This window comes from Misgurnus anguillicaudatus, chromosome 12, assembly GCF_027580225.2.
Source record: "Misgurnus anguillicaudatus chromosome 12, ASM2758022v2, whole genome shotgun sequence".
In the NCBI taxonomy this organism is placed as follows: domain Eukaryota; kingdom Metazoa; phylum Chordata; class Actinopteri; order Cypriniformes; family Cobitidae; genus Misgurnus; species Misgurnus anguillicaudatus.
In genome coordinates, this window is record NC_073348.2 from 1,070,294 (window position 1) to 1,087,671 (window position 17,378).

At 41.2% G+C, this 17,378-nt stretch overlaps 1 long non-coding RNA gene across 2 annotated transcripts; it reads left to right on the plus strand.

Moving 5' to 3' along the window:
• The first annotated feature begins 11,944 nt into the window (after positions 1 to 11,944).
• On the plus strand, positions 11,945 to 16,685 carry LOC141368924 (uncharacterized). 2 transcript variants are annotated; one of them, XR_012372324.1, is made up of 4 exons: positions 11,945 to 12,908; positions 14,141 to 14,179; positions 14,320 to 14,504; positions 16,582 to 16,685. It is a non-coding gene; the product is annotated as an uncharacterized lncRNA (long non-coding RNA). The 2 variants fall into 2 exon arrangements; XR_012372323.1 differs by lacking the exon at positions 16,582 to 16,685 and having other exon boundaries at positions 14,323 to 14,393.
• Positions 16,686 to 17,378: the final 693 nt, after the last annotated feature.

Below are 17,378 nucleotides of genomic sequence, written 5' to 3' on the forward strand. Positions count from 1 at the left end.
TTGCTAGGGGCGACTGTTAGTCTTTCGTCCGGGTTTCATCCCCAGAGCAACGGTCAAACCGAGCGAGCCAATCAGGACGTCGAAAGGGTGTTGCGATGTCTGGTTTCCAAGAATCCTTCGTCCTGGTGTCAGCAACTCTCAATTGTGGAGTACGCACACAATTCTCTGCCGGTGTCATCTACGGGCATGTCTCCATTCAAGTGTAGTTTAGGGTACCAACCACCTAATTTTGTCAGTACTGAATCCGAGGTGTCGGTTCCCTCTGCAAACGCACTAGTCCAGAGGTGCCACCGCACCTGGACCAGAGCTCGCAGAGCTCTGCTCCAGGCAAGGTCACGCACCAAGGCCAAGGCCGATCGCCACCGGTCGAAGCCTCCCCGATACGTCGTCGGTCAAAGAGTGTGGCTTTCAACCCAGAATATTCCGATGCGTTCCGTCTCGAATAAACTTGCTCCCAAATTTATTGGCCCGTTTTCTGTTACCAAGATCATTAATCCGGTAACAGTGCGTCCTAGCCTTCCTCCTGCGTACAGGAGGGTTCACCCCGTCTTTCACGTTTCCAAAATTAAACCGGTGATTTTTTCCCGTCTTAATCCGCCTGCCCCGGTTCCCCCTCCGCCTCGTATCGTTAATGGGGAGACCACATATTCGGTTAACCGTATTCTGGACTCCAGACGGAGGGGACGCGGATTTCAGTACTTGGTGGATTGGGAAGGTTACGGTCCGGAGGAGAGAAGGTGGGTTCCTGCTCGGGACATACTGGATCACCGCCTTATTGAGGAATTCAATCAGCAGGTAAAGCAGGCTGGGAACGCCGAGGGGCGTTCCTAGGGGAGGGGGTACTGTCACGGTAGGAAAATCCATTGTTTTCCTCCGTGTCATGTTTGTATGTGTGTGTTGTTCACTTACCCTGCCATGTGCTCGTTAGAGCAATCCCTGTCACCTGTGTGTTGATTGTCTCGCTCCAGCTGTTCATCATTACATCATCTCCATATATACTCACCTGACTTTCTGTTCCCTGCCAGATTCTATTGTTTGCTCAGTCTCCGTGTTGCTTGGTTGTTCCCTGTGCTTTGGATTACGTGTTTCAGTTTGGATGTGTATTGTCGTCGTCGTCTTCGTGTGGATGTTCCGTGTCAGTCTGGATTTCACCACTGCTCACCACTCCACCAACGTCGCACTCAACACACCAACTTCCACCGTAGTCATCGTCACCATTGCCAACAACAACACCGGACTGGATTACTTCCGCATTTGACATTGAATACTCTCTCTTTGTTTATATTTAATAAACATTGTTTCATTTTACACCTGCGTTTGCTTCCGTCTCTTACAAGTCATTACAAGGACAAAACTAACCTGTACAGAACATCAAACACAAGGACTTTAAATAGGGAAAACTAAATTACACACACCTGAAAAGAATCACAAGGAAGGGATCAGGGGAAAAGTGACGAGACCCGGGAAATGCGTGGTCAGAATAAACCAATACTAAAACCACGCATCTCCCACATTAAACATTGTACTGTCAGAACCCTGCCATTCTGAACTAGATCTAAATACAAACAAGGATCTGGCAGGATACTGACACAGGCTTAAGCAAATCACTTGTGATTGCAGTGTCACTGTCGGTCAACACATCCTAAACATTTTAAATAGATACAAATGCAACCTTCCAAGAGAATGTCATTTAACGCTCTGGAGTTTTTAGGGATTTTTAGGGCCCTGGAGAATTTTTGACATGCACTGACATTTGTGCTTTTTTCAGTTGCTTAAAAACATATTAATGGCAAGTGTCTCGTAGCCCAGTTTGTGCTAAACACTGTTATAATATTTTATGATCAACATTAGTGATGCACCGATGTGAAAAGTTTGGCCGATACCGATAACCGATATGACCCTTGTCTGTTATGGCCGATACCGATATTTGCCGATGCCAATATCTCTGTATAGAAAACACATTTTAATGATAATCAAATAAAGAGCTATTTTCCAAAAAAAAAATTTACTTTTGTAATGTATTCCCAGAAATGACTGATTGGGCACATTTACCCATGTGCAAAATGTCATCAATTAGCTGATTGATATAAGCTTATTCTTTGTAAGCTTCGGGATGCTTATTTTTTAAGTGGGTGATCAAATTGGTTGTGTTGAACAATTTGTCCCGAACTCCCCCTCGTATCACCCGGCCCTCACTCTCATTGCATACAGCAGCAGGGGTGTCCAGACTTTTTTGTGTGGTGATCTACTTTTAAAACGATAAAGCCGACAAGATCTACATGCTAAAAAACACTTTAAATGCGTGGACTATACTGTATCTCTACATTAGATTTAGGGCTGTCACCATTGCTCTATTTTTTTTGAGAAGTTAAAAAAATCCTGGAGTTCATGTCGAGTACTGTTTAAATAGCGGAGATACGGTTTAGTAAATCAATCTAGAAAGAAAATGACAACAGTATCAGAAGCATATAAATCAGCACAATGCTGCAGCTCTCTCTCTCTCTCTTCCTCCCTCGTTCGCTCTGGCGCGCGTACACACACCGGGCGCGTGCATCAGCTGCATGAAGGCAAGAATGCGATTGCATCCTGGTAAATTTCGGAAGTTTACACGACTAAGCTGCAGCGGGCAGGCATAAGATTTATAAAAACACATTTGAGAAGCACAGCAACTCAAAAAGACTTGTGTGTTTCACAATTGCTCTAAGACAGTGGTGTCCAGACTTTTAGCCGACAAGTTCTACATGCTAAAAACACTTTAAATGCGTGGACTATAGCCTACTGCAGGGGTCTTCAACGTTTTTTGGGTCGGGGACCCCTTAGATGAGAGAGGCATGGAGCAGGGACTCCCTGATACTAAATGTGTAAAACTGATATATTTAAGTAATCAGTGAGGTACGAGAGGCTGCCTTTTCGTATTAGGCACAACGCAAAGTGGAGTAAAGTACAACTATTGACCAATCAGAATCAAGGAAACAAACCATATTGTCACACAGCCATACTATATTAAGACAGTACATTGGCATTTTGTTAATGTAGATTTAGTTTTATATGAATATAATAATAATAATAATACGAATATGAATATAATAAAAATAATATATTATTATTTTAAGGTATTTGCAGTGTAATAGATTTTCATTTTACTGTGAATTTACCTGAACCTGGGCTTTCAATTTATAAAGATAACTGATCATGGTTAATGGCACAAAGACTCTCTATTCTGGTGGGGATAGGGGTTGTGCTACTTTATAATTCAGAGGTTTGTTGCCTTTCTCGTGTATCGTCATTGTCACGAGTTTGACTAACGCAGGTTTATTTTCTGCATAGCTTCATATCAGACTCAGGAGAAAACATGCATTGAGTCCGCGAGCATCTCTTTGGGGCAACTTTTTGAGAGGCGGATTTCAACCTGACTATGAATCTTGCACAAAGCACCATCACTGTGCGCGTTTCATACATTTTTAAAACCGAGCGATAGTTTTGTCAAAGTTTATAATGCAGACGCGGGCTTGCGTCATTTGCCTTTTGAGTTAGCGCTTTAAATCTGAACCGCGTGAAACAGCTGTCCAAGTTCAGAAATATAACTTAGATGAGACAATGTCGCACTGATCCTAAAATAACTTTCTGAAAGAAAGACACACATGCCTATAAAATTTACCTGTTTTATGATGCCTTTTCTGTCGCTACTGCTGCTTCCTGAGTGTACATTTATAATCTTCAAATATTTTATTTTGGTCCGCTTGTTAAACTGAATGCGCGCCTTCGCTGCCACGCACGTGCACAACTTAAAGGGGACATGTAACGTTTTTTTGTACATATATTTTACGTTTTTAGCAAAAAATAGCTTGCGGTTAAACATCATTTGGCGGACCCCCTGCAGTTCTGTCGCGGACCCCCGGTTGAAGACCCATGGCCTACTGCATATATCTCTCTACATTGGATTTAGGGCTGTCACCATCAGAGCATGTGAGTGAAGCAGAGCGGTGTGACGCTCCGCTAAATATTCCGCTCTACTGTTCAAGCGCTCCACTCAGTCGCTCACCGCCCAAGCAAGCGCTCCGTTAACTTTCCGCTCACGCTCGCAAATAAACCAATTCCCGCTCAGATATAAAAAAATTTTTAGTAAGCCTAATTGTTTTCTTGGATAATTGCATTTAATTAAAGTATTAGCTGATAAATCGCAGTTATGTACAGTTGTGTGTTGGCTATTATAGTTTAACTGATACGGAGCTCCGGATATAATTAAAATTAACAAATTGTTTCCACGACATCAACATGTTTTACTAATTTTAAGTAATAATAAATGTAATAAGTAATTACGAAATATTATAATAATTTGTTCCGCTTATGAGAAAGATTAACAAACTATTCTGTTATATAAATATATTATTTGAAAAAACTAAAATAAATTGAAGAACAATCTCTTAACAAGAAGGTTTTTTAAGTGCAAATTTACAGTGCATCAGTAAATACAGAACACAGCTCTGTCTTAAAGAAATTAAAATTAGACAGTATTTATGAACCTGTAAATGTACAAAACGAATGCAATACAGAAGGCCATGAGTATTTATTTATGGCATTTTCAATAATATATTGGTAGATAAATTAACGTGTATCTATATAATATGAAAACGAATAAATCATTATTTGGGCTAAATTCATCTGGATATATCATTTTAGTCAGACTAATTTTTCATCATTTCAGAAGCTTAAATGCTATCTAAAACAACTTACATTTTATCCCGAGTGTTACTTGGTCAAAAAATATTTAGAAATATAGCCTACGCGAGAGCAAATTATAGAACAAAAATGTTTAACTTACACGGACCAAACGAAAAGCCGTTAATTAAGCGGACTCACTGTAAAATAGAGGACGTGCTGAATCAGTCGAGTAGGCAGATTATCATCAATGTTTATAATGTTCCCAGGGTTCCCACGCGTCCTGGAAAACCTGGAAAACCTGGAAAATGAAAGACCAATTTTCCAGTACTGGAAAACACATAAAAAATGGGGGGAAACGTCAAATGTCCTGGAAACGCTTGCGTTGTCCTGGAAAATTATTTTCCCTCCTGGTAGGATGAACGCAAACGGGTTAAAAATGTTATGCATGAATGTCTGTTTTGACCTGCCTTTAACGTGTAATATTGGGCTGGAGCGCTTGTCTGCTTTCATTTCCGCATGTAGCCAGCACACCGCCCCACGTGACACAAACCTGCCAATGTACGCGTTTGCGTAGCAAGTGCGCAATTTGACGACATACGCTGGTAGGACTTGCCCCTCTAAACTACGGACATGTGAGTTCTGTGGCAAATATGCACGTGCGGTACTCCTGTCTGACAACACGATTCAGCAGCGTGGTGAAGCAGTTTCAGCTAATCATTGTAGAAAAGCAGAGAATAACAAGTCTACTGAACCTACAACGTAACATTCCCGTCCCTCTCACATTCCCGTCCCTCTCCTCCTCCCCTCTGCCTCAGCACCGCTCTACTCAATGGCACTGCTCTGCCTCACTCTCTGTACCCCGTTCCCCATTTGCTGCAGTTGGGCTTAAAAAGGTGTGTGTGTGTGTGTGTGTGTGTGTGTGTGTGTGTGCGCGTGCGTACGTGTGTGTGTGTACGTGTGTGTGTGTGTACGTGTGTGTGTACCTGCCAGCTTTTGGTAAATGTGAACCGTTACACGTAAGGATTCACTGTGAAAGCATTCGAGTCGAAGTCTAAGTGAAAAAATAATGTGTTGTGTACAGTAAGTATAATACATAAAATATAGGGGTGTGACGAGATCTTGTGCGATTAAATATGTATCGCGAAATTAATTATGTCACGAGATTTCTCGGGGAGGTCAAATGCTGGCCGTTTCTTATACAAAATGCTGCATCCAGAGGTTGCATTTGTAGACTGCATACGCCATAAATTAAATGCATTATATTCTGTCTTTTACTGCGTTTGCTTTTTAAATCTTGCTCAATAATAACAGTGACTGTATCATTTCTACTGTAAAGAATTGGACTAATATTAAAGATTTAAATGGATTTAAACGTTGTTTGGCTAAAAGCATCCATTTAAAATTAAAGTAACTGAAGTGGGTAATTTACCGCCCCCTGTAGGCATTTGTTATAGTACATAATTCTGTTTTTTTAGGGTATATAAATGTGTTTACTAGTTTTGATACTTTATTTGGACGAATTATTATTGCATTGTCATTATTATGTAATGTTAAAGGTTATTATTTTATTACCAAAAATATCAAATTACTTCATTATCAATTAGCAAAATAATTGTTAGGGACAGTCCTAGATTAGTTAAAACATTTCAAAATAATGTGATTTCAGTTTCCCATTCATTTATTTTATCATTGAGAATTTCTTAAAAATAAAGTGACATTGCTTTGTTTTATATTGACCTTTTTGCACCGCAGTATAGGATTTGAGTTTGATATTTATAGTTTTGATTTATTTTTGCAGTGATTTTCATTTTTACTTGAAGAATGCAGGGGCCCGTACCATGAAAATGGTTAAACAAACTCAGGGTTACAGGATTAGTTTCAGGTTGACAAAACCAAGCCAATGTGCAGGCCTTGTTGGTAAAAGCTATTTTCATGGTACCCAAAACCCAGGATTTGCACAAACTAATCCTAAACAAAGCTGGCTAACCAACTAAACCAGCTTCATGGTATAGGCCCCAGGTGTCAGATGCACTAAGTCAACTGTAAGTAAACAGTAAACAGATAAAGTAAAGGAAATTGTTTTGGTGATTTATTGAACATAAAATATTTTGTTGAGAAAGTACAAGAGAGACAGACTGAGATGAATAAACATTTTAAGCAATCTGGTTAAATGTACAAAATATAAGGTACAATTGTAGAAAATAGCAAAGCTTCTCCAAAGCTTGGGATATATGATATACTTCAGATCCATTTCATACACCAGTAGGCTAAATGGATTTTGCATTTAAACACATTTAGCTTTACAAAAGGTCTATCCATTTCAGCAATATAATTGACAAAACAGTTACAAAGATAGGATAAATCGAAATAATTTAGAGTCAAAAACACATAACTCATCAGTTTATGCTATACCAGATGCGTAATGTGCGTTGGTGCGAGCAGATGCAATTAATTTAGAAGTCCGATAATAGTTAATATTTTCTAACGTTAGTGACTGATTGCGAATACAGCTTGACTGTGAGAGTTTGGATTTTTAAACTGATATCAGCAATGATGATATGATACTATCACTACTACCCAGCCTTAGTTGTGATAACTTGACTCACACTGTAGCAGCTGAAAATGTCCTGGAAACGTCCTGGAAAATATTTTCAAGAAAAGAGTGGGAACCCTGTGTTCCACGCATGCTGTTGATGAAAAAAATTAATATCTAAATGTCCAGGGAAGAGTCAAGTGTTCAGTCAGTTAATATTAAAGGCGTTTTGGCTGAAGCTTTCTCATCCACGGAGCGGAACTATAAAGGTTCTTATTTTAAGTGGTTTTAATGCTGGTAAGCAATTAGTTAGCCTATATTATGGCGCTTTGTATTTGTGTTGATCAGTTAGATTAAAGTAGCCTAATTTTAATCTTTAAAACTGCATCTAGATGCAGACGACACTACAGTTATTCTGTCATCTTAGTTTCATTTCTTTTATTTCTATGTAAGGCTGGCGACTTCATTAAAACAATATTTGAACTCCATAACTTATTGCTAGCCATTTTTACAGATTCTCGAACTAGCAAATTACCAAAGGGCATTCTGGGATGAGCGAGCGGTGCTGAGCTTATTGAGCGAGCGGAACGGAAATTTCAGAAATGCGCTCTGATGGAAATATTAACACACCGCTCCCGCTCCGCACCGCTCACATGCTCTGGCGGGCAGGCATAAGATTTATAAAAACACATTTGAGAAGAAAGGCACAGCAACTCAAAAAGGCTTACGTGTGTCACAATTACTCTTGGAGGCATGGAGCAGCATAAGGATACACAGTTAACTTATGTGCAATCTACCGGCATTGCCTTTGCGATCGCGATCGATGTATTTGACACCCCTGTCACACAGCATAGCGAGGATCTTCTTCAGACACTTTGAAGAACGACCAGGCAAACGACAGAACCTGCTTCAGCATATGTGTAACTTATGCGCTCGTGCAAAAACAAACATACTCGCCCCCACACTCACGTCTCCTACACACACGTCAAATACACAGGAATGATTATCGGCCTGTTCACATCGGCCCTATTTTGACATCGGACCGATCCTGATGTGTAAAAAAAAATTTCCATATCGGCCGATATTATATCGGCGGCCGATATATCGTGCACCACTAATCAACATGTATGTACATTTTTGTATTTTTGAGAGAAAAAGCGGTGTTTGAAAAAGCTAATTGAAAAGTCACTGAAATAAGTCCACAAAACTCATTGTAAACATGTTTTCCCAAGACTATAAAACATGATCTAATATAGAGCAGGGCTATTCAAACACATATGCAGGGGGGCCAAACTAGGATATCCCAAAATTTGTGAGGGCCGGATGGACAAATTGATATCAGCTAAAGGAAATTAAAATATACTATATACCATACATGGGCAATATACGGCCCGGGGGCCGGATCCGGCTCGCATAGTGCTTCAATCCGGCTCTCGCGATGCACTCGCAATTTCGATGAAACTGTCATGGTTGCAGTGTTTCCCATATCTTTCCCATATATTTATCAGTGACAGAATCAACACTGGCCCCACATAGATTTTTCATGATTCCCATTTACACTTTTTTTTACCATTTAACATGTCTTAATTCATTGCAGCGAGCGCTCAGCATGCCTCCTCTCTCTCTCTCTCTCTCTCTCTCTCTCTCTCTCTCTCTCTCTCTCTCGTTGCGGTCAGCGCCTCAACAGCACGCGCCCCTCCCCTCTCTGTTTTATGTGCAGCGCCAGGGCGCCTCTCTCACATAACAGTAAAAAGTATTTTAACTCCACGTTCCTGCGTGTACTTTCTTTTTCGCGTTAACAGGTCACGGATGTTATAACAGAGAAGACGGCTGATCATATTCATCATGTAGTGTTTCCCACATATACCCGTTCTGGTTAGGGTTGCCAACTTTCTGAAATTGAAATAAGGAACGGGGGGGGGGGGGGGTTGGGGGCCGGTGACATACATGCCCCCATGGAAGAGAATTTTGAACTTCTGGTGAAAATAGTGGAAACTAATTAATACATTTAGATAAATATATTTCATACAACTTCTTAGGCCTGATGAATAATGAATAGCAAAGTATGCCTAATAAGTATACAAGACTGAACCACGTAGATGTGAATTATAAGATCATGATCATTTTGCCAACAATGAACCATGGTTTTGTTAAGTTTATAATACGCCCTCTTCAAAGACCCCACCCCTTTTTAAACCTTGAGCTATCTAAATCCATATTTATTTAATAAGAAACCCATCAGAAATGATTGACACATTATGAGGCGGGAGGGAGCGGGACACAGGAACAGAGGGAGAGCACTGGAGAGATATATATGTGGATTGTTAAGCGAAACCTGTACTCTCTCTTTTAATATAATCACTTTCTTATCAACTATATTTGAGTTTTAAAAATCCACATAATTACATACCATATGAGCCTCTGGAGACGACCGACGGACAATGAACCTTGACATTGCTCCATCCTGTGCCCGCAGCCTCTCGCTCCTCTTGTGATTATCTCCTCATGCGTGCTGCTTAATATCACACACTCCGAGTCCGCCGTGACAAACAGAAAAAACGCGACGGCATATGGTACATTTGGCCTTGTATTCTGTTACGACCCAAGGCTGTCTAGGGTGAGGGTTGTAACATTTTATTTGAAAAGCTTTTCCTTTTTGGGTGTGTGTGTGTTTGGATGGCAGGAGACAGACACGGGAATAAACTGAAAATTATTTATTAAATGTGAACCAGTGAACAAAGTGACAAAAGCGTGAATAATAATAATTATAATAATGATAATAATAATAATAAGAAAACAAAAATGAGAATAGCAAAATAATATTTACAATATTTACAGGGGTGGAACACAAAACACAGAACCAAAGGAAAGGGGACGAGAGTGGTGCTAAATCAACGAAAGAAACAAAACAAAACGAAGCTAACTATTTTAAAAGACCTCTAAACTAATCTAAAGAAAATAAAAATAAAACAAAAGGTCTTCAGCGTATACACGCCCTAACTAAACTACACTAGCTAGCTAAAAGTCGGGGAAAAACATACAAGGGTGGCACTCACTCCTAAACTAGTGTGTCTAATACAGAATTAATAATTCCCTACGTGTGCACAATGTATGTCGCGCGACAATCTTACCTGTCCGCCTTTCCCCGGCACGGGGAAAACGAAACACCAGAACATTCAGGACAAAACAACGGGATAAATGAGATAACGAACAAACGAGAATGAACTGACATACACAGGCGGGGTAAATATAACAAGCGAAACAGACAGTACACAGTAACAGAAGGGTGTATAATTGTACAGTAAATACAGTACATGAGCCGCAAATGACTGACGCGCGTTTGAACTGGCGTCCTTTTTAAAACTGTGGGAGAATGGAGATTGGTGGAACCTGATGTGACGTCATTTATATACTGCAATGATTGACAGGTTGATGGTCCAATCGGGAAACTGGGTGTATCTGGAGTGAGAGACAGCGGAGAGAGAGAGAGAGAGACACAACAACAAAGACACACCTACACGGACGTAACACACCCTCCCTTAAGAACAAACAGGTGTTTGTTCTATCACACAATTAGAGGGTTAAACTCTGGAAAGGGCATCGGCTAGAACATTGTCTTTACCTTTTTTGTGCACAATCTCCAAATTAAAGTTTTGTAAATACAAAGACCAACGCATTAAACGTTGATTGTGATTGTACATGCGTGACAAGAAAACCAGGGGATTATGATCCGTGAAAACTGTAATAGGTAAGTTATTTGAACCAACATAAACCTCAAAATGTTGTAAAGCCAGAATAAGGGCCAAAGCTTCTTTCTCTATTGTAGAATAATTGAGTTGATGTTTATTAAACTTCCGTGAAAAATAGCTTATGGGATGGTCTACACCGGATTTATCCTCCTGAAGGAGAACAGCTCCAGCACCAACACCACTGGCATCCACTTCCAATTTAAAAGGTAAAGTACAATCGGGTGCTACAAGCACAGGAGCATTACAGAGTAAAGCCTTAACATTAACGTAAGCATATTGACATTCAGGGGACCACACAAAAGACTTAGATGGGCTTAGCAAGGAGGTGAGAGGTTGGACAACAGTCGAGAAGTTTTTGCAGAAACTTCGATAGTACCCGGCCATGCCCAGAAACCTGCGCAACTCACGGCGGGTGGTGGGAACGGGAAATTCCATAATGGCCGTGACCTTGGCCGCAACAGGGCGAACTTGACCCTGACCCACTTCCTTACCAAGATAGGTAACAGTAGTCTGTCCAAATTCACACTTGGCTAAATTAAGTGTTAAAGAGGCTTTGTCAAGGCGCTCAAACACTGCTTTTAGCGTACACACATGTTCAGCCCAATCCATTGAATAAATAACGAGATCATCTAAATACGCACTACAATTGGGCACATCACCAAGCACCAAATTAACAAGTCGTTGAAACGTTGCAGGTGCGTTACGAAGACCGAATGGTAAAACAGAATATTGTAGAAGATGATCCGGAGTTACAAAAGCAGAAATTTCAGAAGCTTGAGGGGTGAGTGGAACTTGCCAATAACCTTTTAACATGTCCAATTTACTAACAAAATGTGCTGATCCAACATTGTCAATACAGTCTTCCATGCGGGGAAGAGGATAACTGTCGGGCACCGTTACCGCATTGACCTTACGGTAGTCGGTGCAAACCAGAAGACCAGAAGACACGGAGAACTCCACGGGCTACAGCTTGGTTTAGCTAACCCATTGTCTAGTAAGTATTTTACTTCTTGGCGCATAATAGATCTTTTAATTGCATTTACACGATAAGCATGTTGCTTAATAGGACGAGCACCATCTACATTAATTTCATGCTGCAAAACCGTGGTTTGTCGGGGAACATCGCCAAAAAGACAGGGAAAATCAGAAATCAATTTAACAATGTCAGAACTCTGTTCTGTAGTTAAATGAGTAAGGAATGACGGGAGATCTTTTATTATTTCAGAGTTTGGTAACCGCGCACATTGCTGAGGAGTGTTGCGAAGCATCACTCCATCCTCGTCATCACCCGCACAACCACGAGAGGAACCCAGATCAACGGCGGTAACTACGGAAGAGATAGTGGGCTCTTTCATCTGATCCGCAGCATCTGCGAGGGGTTTCTCACGGTCATGGTAAGATTTTAGCATGTTTATATGGCAAACACGAGACTGACGTTTCCTATCTGGCGTATTAACCATATAATCTGTCTCACTCATTTTCTTAGCTATTGTATAAGGACCACAGAACCGGGCAGACAGTGATGAACCTGTGACAGGCAGAAGTACTAGCACTTTGTCACCAGGTAAAAATGAACGGGCAACTGTTTTGAAATCATACTGGCGTTTCATATTCTCCTGAACAGAGGCCAATGACTCTTTAGCAAGAAGGCATGCATCATGCAACCGACTACGAAACTTGCTAACGTAATCCAATATATTAACTTTTGAACTCGATTCAGTAGACATGATTTGTTCTTTTAAAAGTTTCAAAGGACCTCTGACGGTGTGCCCAAAAACGAGCTCCGCCGGACTAAATCCGAGGGACTCCTGAACAGCTTCACGCACGGCAAACAGAACTAAAGGGACACCCTCATCCCAATCACGAGCCGTTTCCACGCAATATTTGCGCAACATGGATTTAAGGGTTTGATGGAAGCGTTCGAGTGCGCCCTGACTTTGGGGATGATACGCACTCGAAACTCGGTGAGTTATAGCAAGAGACTCTAATACCTGATTGAAAAGTTTTGACAAAAAATTAGTGCCTTGGTCTGTCTGGATAATTTTAGGAAAACCAAATGTTGAAAAGAATTTTGTCAATGCTTTGATAATGACCTGAGCAGTAATTTTTCGTAATGGAAAGGCTTCAGGAAATCGGGTAGCCACACACATGACAGTCAACAAAAATTGATTACCTGATTTAGTCTTAGGCAACGGTCCAACACAATCTACTATTACATGCTCAAACGGCTCTCCCACCACTGGAATTGGGGAGAGCGGAGCAGGCGGAACAACCTGGTTCGGCTTTCCAACAAATTGGCAGGTATGACACGTACGACAGTAATTCGCAACGTCTTTCTTTAATCCTGGCCAGAAAAAATGTCTCAATATCCTATTGTAGGTCTTAGTTACACCAAGATGACCAGCCAACTGATGATCATGGGCTAAAAATAAGACATGCTGTCGATAAGGTAAAGGAATAACAATTTGGTACACAACATTCCAGTCTAAATCCTGCTGTGGGGTGGAACACCATTTACGCATTAACAATTCATTGTCAATGAAGTAAGCAGTTTTCTTATCCCTAGCGAATTCACACGAGACAGCAGAGTTGAAACACGGCGCGAGCGTCTTGTCTTCTTTTTGAGCGGCCACTATTTGCGCTCGCGAAACTGACAACTTCAGCTTGTCTAAATCTGCGATACCAAAACCTGGCGTCCCCGTTGTCAAAGTGTGACTCTCTTTAGGAGAGTCAACAACTTCTAACGGTGCGTCATCAACCAAAAGAGGAGCTAAGAAAGAATTTGACAATTCAACCGCTTCTCCGTTTTTCCGTGACTGAGCGCGAGTGACGGCGCACGCAGGAAAAACATCAGAGTAATCACCAGAATGATCTTCAGCCTGACAAATCACATCTGGGTTGTCGACCACTTCTAATATTGGCATAACTTTTCCTCCAGCGAGGTCATTGCCAAGGATAAAGTCAACACCTTTAATGGGCAGAGAAGGTCGCACAGCCACTTTCACAAAACCGGTACACAAATCACTATTCAAATATACACGATGTAACGGTGCCTTTACAAAACCCATTTCAATACCCTGTACAATTACACTTGACCCACAAAAAGTTTCCTCATTCAAAGGCAACGCATCCGCTACAATAAAAGACTGTAGTGCACCCGTATCTCTAAGCATTTTTATTTCTTTTTGTTCCCCAGGTTTTCCAGTTAAGGAAATTAACCCCTTCAGAACAAAAGGTAAATAATTATCATCAATGACTTCGTTTAGCGTATGTGCTTTTTCAAGTGTTTTAACAAAACCTACACCTTTAGGCTGGTTTTGCTGCTTACGTTTAAGCGTTAAACAATCAGCTATAATATGCCCTTGTTTGTGACAGTAGAAACACTCTCTAACCTCTTTTGGCTGAGGGGAGCTAGTCTTGGGACGAGCTGACTGAGAATGAGTCGGCACCGGAGGAATTTTCTCGCTACGGGCAGAGGAGAAAACCCCTTTGTGCGTAAGCACAAATTCATCCGACAGAACAGCGGCGTGAGACAATGAAGTTACTTTTTGTTCATTAAGGTAAACCACAACACGCTCGGGAAGACACCCTTTAAATTCTTCCAGCAACACAAGTTCTCTTAACGAGTCAAAGTCATCCACTTTACTAGCTGCACACCATTTGTCAAATAAATTTCCTTTCTCCCTGGCAAACTCAACAAAAGTTTGGGTAGAATTCTTTTTATGGTTTCTAAACCTTTGTCTGTAAGCTTCAGGAACAAGCTCGTATGCTCTAAGAACAGCAGCCTTTACCGAGTCATACACCAAACTATCCTCTAACGATAATGCAGAACAAACCTCCTGAGCTTTTCCAACAAATTTACATTGTAATAACAGAGGCCAAACTTCTTTGGGCCAACAAAGGGAGGAGGCAATACGCTCAAAAGCGCTAAAATAAGTATCCACCTCCGACTCTCTGAATTGTGGTACTAATGCAATTTGTTTACTTACATCAAAAGCAACTGAGGACGGGTTAACCGGTGGAGGAACATTTGAGACCTGTGCGGGCGTTGGATGCGCAGCCGAGCCGGCGGCGACCTTCATCGCTTCCAGCTCGAGCTGCCGCAGCTTCACCTGCTTTTCGGCCTCGATCTCGAGCCTGCGCACTTCCAGACGCATTTCCAACTCAGCCTGGCGTGCCTGAGCTTTTTCTTGTGCCTCTATTTGTAGGCGGGCCAAACGGACTTTTAATCGGGCATCTATCCTCGAGTCCGTGGACACCGGTGAAAATGGATCGAAGGGTGACAAGCCAGGTTTCGCATCGGCCTCCGCCGTCGCGCCACCCACAGCTCCAACCCGTTCGTCCACCTCATCGTCAGTGTTAGAATGGCCAACAGAATCACCACCAACATCAACCTTCCCACCGGTCTTACCACCCTCAGCACTTATCACAGGAAGAACATCAAGTTCAACCAAACCTTGTAGAATTTTTCGTTTGATTTCCTTTTTAAGCATTTGTTTGCCCAAAGAAATATTGTAATGCTCTGCTATGGATTCCAACTCCTTTTTTCTACATAAATCAACTTGTTCTGCTGTAGGATTACCAATAAAGGCTTGCAAATTAAACAATGCCATGACTGTTACACACCACACCCACACAAACACGCAGCGCGGCATAACAAACAGGCCGCCAACCGCAGGCCAAAAGCAGACCGCTAACACAAAGTCGTCCGCCACCAAGCACGCACACCCAGTAAAAGGAAAATTTTCAAAAAATTTATATGGATTATCAATTTTTTATTATCACGGACCAGCCCCCAATAAATGTTAAGACCCAAGGCTGTCTAGGGTGATGGATGTAACATTTTATTTGATAAGCTTTTCCTTTTTGGGTGTGTGTGTGTTTGGATGGCAGGAGACAGACACGGGAATAAACTGAAAATTATTTATTAAATGTGAACCAGTGAACAAAGTGACAAAAGCGTGAATAATAATAATTATAATAATGATAATAATAATAATAAGAAAACAAAAATGAGAATAGCAAAATAATATTTACAATATTTACAGGGGTGGAACACAAAACACAGAACCAAAGGAAAGGGGACGAGAATGGTGCTAAATCAACGAAAGAAACAAAACAAAACGAAGCTAACTATTTTAAAAGACCTCTAAACTAATCTAAAGAAAATAAACATAAAACAAAAGGTCTTCAGCGTATACACGCCCTAACTAAACTACACTAGCTAGCTAAAAGTCGGGGAAAAACATACAAGGGTGGCACTCACTCCTAAACTAGTGTGTCTAATACAGAATTAATAATTCCCTACGTGTGCACAATGTATGTCGCGCGACAATCTTACCTGTCCGCCTTTCCCCGGCACGGGGAAAACGAAACGCCAGAACATTCAGGACAAAACAACGGGATAAATGAGATAACGAACAAACGAGAATGAACTGACATACACAGGCGGGGTAAATATAACAAGCGAAACAGACAGTACACAGTAACAGAAGGGTGTATAATTGTACAGTAAATACAGTAAGTGAGCCGCAAATGACTGACGCGCGTTTGAACTGGCGTCCTTTTTAAACTGTAGGAGAATGGAGATTGGTGGAACCTGATGTGACGTCATTTATATACTGCAATGATTGACAGGTTGATGGTCCAATCGGGAAACTGGGTGTATCTGGAGTGAGAGACAGCGGAGAGAGAGAGAGAGAGACACAACAACAAAGACACACCTACACGGACGTAACAATTCATTGTCCCTCACGCATTCCAGCCACGGGTATTCATTTTCTCATTCAATTCTATATTTTTGTGCTCGTTTCTTTTTCGCCGGCTGCTCGGATGCAGTCATTTTTACATTTCCCGCTGTTGTCACTTGTCGTCATCGTTGCTATGATACGTGACATCACAATGACTGAAACGACCAATGGGGCTGCAAGATGTTAAAAACTCTACGCTGATCATAGACAAACAGAGGGAGAAATTACCGCACCGTCAGGGTTTTCTTATACAAATGACGCAGTCTTTGTTCATGGCTGACATATAAGCTATGTGTCTGTCATGTATTTGCACTGAATTAATTTTCATAAAATACGGAACAAACTGCGTTCCGTATCAGTTCAATACGGAACAAGAATTTTATGTGTCAAATACGGGACGATTCCGTATTATACGGAACGGTTGGCAACCCTAGTTCTGGTGTGAGTCTGTGTCCGAGCTCTCCCTACCTATGATGCGGTATGCCCGTGCACGTAACAGCAACCGTATATTCTCTCATATTTCTGAATTTGCAACAAATTGTCTGCGATATACAATAAAAGTACCACTCGTATTTAAAATAAAAAAGCGCTCATAACACAACAACACTGATGAGAAGAGCAACATTAGTACAGCCTCAATGTAAATGTATGATGATTTTTTTCAGACAATGTCGCATTTTTAGC